This window comes from Furipterus horrens, unplaced genomic scaffold, assembly GCF_987537825.1.
Source record: "Furipterus horrens unplaced genomic scaffold, mFurHor1.1.pri manual_scaffold_7, whole genome shotgun sequence".
In the NCBI taxonomy this organism is placed as follows: domain Eukaryota; kingdom Metazoa; phylum Chordata; class Mammalia; order Chiroptera; family Furipteridae; genus Furipterus; species Furipterus horrens.
In genome coordinates, this window is record NW_028327177.1 from 76,056,512 (window position 1) to 76,060,393 (window position 3,882).

Below are 3,882 nucleotides of genomic sequence, written 5' to 3' on the forward strand. Positions count from 1 at the left end.
ATAGTGTCATTTGTTGTATACAGTGGTATAAGTTTGTCTCACTATTTCTCTGAGAACTCTTTTTAAATGTGGCTTGTTATTGTAGCACTTTTTACAATGAAACTATACTTGAACAGTTCCAAACTGTACATACTGTATGAAACCTCTCCTCTCAATGGATTTCTTATTTCTACGTGGGATTTCGCATCTTACAGTGTCCTGTAAATAAAGATTAAGTTCCACCTTTTACGTTACTTCACCATAAAAAAAAAAAAATTAATCCCTGTCTGCTGTCCTCTAGTGGTTATGGTTTTAATTATGCCTTTCAACAGCGTTGCCAAATCTGTTGCCCCCAGAATATGACAAGAATACTAGTTTGTTCAGCAGTGCCAGCCCTTGGGAACCAAGCATGCTGCTGCCCAGGGACAGCCAAGTGACCTGACCTGGACTTTACAATATCCTCCCCCATGTGGGAAGGCCACCCTCCCCTCCTCACTCCCACTCTATTATGGAGTTCTAGACTCAAGGGTAGGTAGGATAATGGCCATGTCCAGCTTTAAGCAGCTAGAGGAGCACAAGACCTTCACCCATTGTCCTTTATAAGATTATAAAGGATCTTAAGTCTGAGAGGGGGAATTTTTACAGAGTAAGGTGCCCCAAAATTCCCCAGAGCCTGCAGTTGGGAGATGGGGAAAACAGACAGCTTTCAAGATGCCTTTGAATAGCTATGGCTGGTAGCTAGTGTCTTATTTATGCAAATGGCTTTAGTTCTTCCAAGGCCTCGAGAAGATGGGAGGGGTTTTGACTATGGAATGGTGACAAAAAACAAAAACAAAAAAAAGTCAATTTCCCAAAAGAAACAAGGGGAATTGTAAGGGACAAAGAAACTGGTAACTCTCAAACCAGTAGAAAATAATTACCAGCAAAGGACATATGTAATTGGATCTTAAATTAGGGGGTTGGTCTCTGAGCCAACAGTAAAGCAAGGGAAAATATTAGCATACAATTCAGTAAAGAACATTCTGTAGCTCATCACAAATGTCTCTAAGATCAAAGGCGGAAGGTATTCAACCCAAATGCAGGGACTGTGGGACTCTTCAAAGGAGAGTTAGAGGTAGGTTTATCACCACACCCAAACACAGGTGGACTCTTCAAAGGAGAGGTAGGGACAGCTTTATCACCAAATCTAAACACAGGACAAGGGAGAGCTGGAAACAAACCCCTTACTAAATTATCCTTACCCTTAGTTAATTGCATTAGATTGTAACTCTTGAGTATCCAGTAATGGAGAAAAGGGCGGGGGGATGGGGAGGAGGACTACTTGTGTTAGTATAAAACCAGTTTGCTTTTTCTGCTTCATGGAGCATGCCCCTGGCTGTGCCCAACTCTGCAGACCTGAATAAACAATGCCTCAGCTACTGCTGAAGTCCTGTGTCCCAGTGTTTTTATTGTGAGCATTTCTCCAAGGGAGAGACCCATCTCTCCTCATATAGGGGTGGAGCCATTGGCTCTGTGGTCATTTCAGAAGCAATATGCAAAAGAGGTGGTGGCAAGGAAGCCCATTCTGCTTCCCTGCCTCTGTCCACTAGGTTCAGAGCATTAATGAGGTTTATCTCCTCATTCTCCCTTTCTTCCAGGGTTTTATCATCAAGGAGGGGTTTTAAGGTTACTTTCCTCCTCTGTACCATCACTCAATTCTCTGTCCCTGATGAAACCCTATTAGGCAATGACATAAAAGAATCAATGGTTGGGCAAATGGATTTCTTCCCATTTGCCCAACCATTGGCAATACTGTTCCAATTGCTTAATGATACAGTAACCCAGAGAACCATCCACAGGCCACCTTTCCTCCCAATCCAAAACATACATAGGCCAAACAGCATTACAGTAATAAATCAATACATCCTTAGACATGGGATAACAGTAATACACATTCCAGTTCTCCAAAATTCTATTCAATGGGCTCCCCTTAGGGGCCAGCCTAGATCTGCCCTCATTGTACTGGCCATACTAGCAAAATGCCATTGCCAGAAAAGTACAGACCACCTGGAAGCAGCATATAAACAAAATTATTATCCACAACTCCATCAACTCCATTATTCCCAACAATGCTCCCAAACAAATTTTCAGCCAGACAATCTCAGTTTTCAGATCATTTTCCAGCCCCTTTTCCTTCCCAGCTTCCAGGTGTATTTAGGTGGCTGGTGCCCTCAAGAGGTGTGCAGAGATATTCTTAGACTGGGAAACTCCACAGTCCCACTCTCCCATTCCTGAGAAGGTCGACCTGCCACAGGCAATTATGAAGTCCCTTCGTGGTCACCAGTGCTGTTACAGAACCCCAGCCTACACTGTTCTGGAATGGCTGTGGGGTCCAATTTCTCACCACCAAGAAATGTGACTCCCAATACAAAAGCTTGGTGGAGAAGGAAAGGGAGTTTATTTAAAATTTTTACAGATTCAGAATAAGGCATGTTTCTATGGTTATGTCCCACTCCCTTTAAAACACCTGAAAACATTTAGTATTGCCTCCCCCTGCCAAACGAGGCCAGTTTCAGAATACACCAGTCAGAGGTACTGTCTTTCAGAAAATCAAGGTACACAGCTCTGTATTCCCCATCACAGCTCAGCATTTCAGGCATCTCCAACTAATCCATTCTTGTTTAGGCAGGTCCCCACAATTCCAGCCTCATTAGTTGTGTCACTGTGTTCTCCAGGCAGGGTTCCCAATGGGTCTCCTCTTTCTTACTCCGGACCTCATGGCGGACCCTCTCCCCAAACCACATGCTTTCCTCCTTACATCCCAGACCTGCTAACCAACTCCTGTCCACACCCTTTCAGACCATGCAGCTTCTCTCTTTTTATGGCTGCCTGCCTTTATTATATTTTATTTTATTTTAAATATGGAACGCTTCACAAATTTGAATGTCGCCCTTGTGCAGAAGCCATGCTAATCTTCTCTGTATCGTTTCAATTTTAGTATATGTGTTACTGAAGCCAGCACTGCCTGCCCTTATTTTAAATGCTGCTCCGGGGCACCATATGTCATTGTTAAGAAAAGTATCTCAAGCCTATCACCCACCGTTTTACCTGGGGGTAACATAGCTTCCCTTCAGGAAAAACTAGTATCTTTAGCTTGTCCTCCACCCTTTTGCCCTGGGCTGCAGCACAGCTATTATCTAGTTACCAACGTGTCATAAACGTGCAAAGTACCTTAACAGCTGTATTATCCTCTTTCCCCATCCCCAAAACCATGAGGTATGGGGACTCTGGGGAGGGCCCTCACTCTGTTACAAGAAGGTTATGTTTGTGCCTAAATTGTTGCCTGTGTCACTACTCTTACCAGAACGGTGATCAGAATGTGCAATTGGTCCATAAGCATGCTTAACTATCTTGTTCTCCAGGTCTCAGAGGTGCAATTTAAGACCAGTGGGCTTGTTTAACACAGGTGCAGAGCTGGAAGGAACAAGCTGTCTGTTGGATGTGCTTCAGTTGCAAAGTTGCATGTAATATAAAATGCTGAAAACTCAGGACACTGGTAAACAGAATGTTCATGGCAGTAAGTTTTTCATTCTTATATGCAATTGCTTCCACCTCTGAGCATAATAAAATTTCTGGTGACTTCTTTTAATCTGAGGAGGTTGTAGAGTGTAGTCAGTGTGTGCACTGACTTTGGGATGAGGCAGCCCAGGGTTGGCTGCTACTAGCTGAGGGGCTCCAGCAAGTTATTGAATCTCCACACACTTCAGTTTTCTTCTCTATAAAACAGACATATCGATGGTATCTATCTATCTCACTTGTTTTGAGGATTAACTGAGACAATAAATGTAAAGTGCCTGGCACATAGTAAGCACTCAATAATATATTTTATAACCAGCATCATCATCATAATTATTACCTATATCT

At 43.1% G+C, this 3,882-nt stretch overlaps 1 non-coding gene across 1 annotated transcript; it reads right to left on the bottom strand.

Annotated features, from left to right (window-relative positions):
- Positions 1 to 2,873: 2,873 nt before the first annotated feature.
- Positions 2,874 to 2,980, bottom strand: LOC150004665 (U6 spliceosomal RNA). The gene has a single exon (XR_016512474.1). It is a non-coding gene; the product is annotated as a U6 spliceosomal RNA (small nuclear RNA).
- Between the last annotated feature and the right edge of the window lie 902 nt (positions 2,981 to 3,882).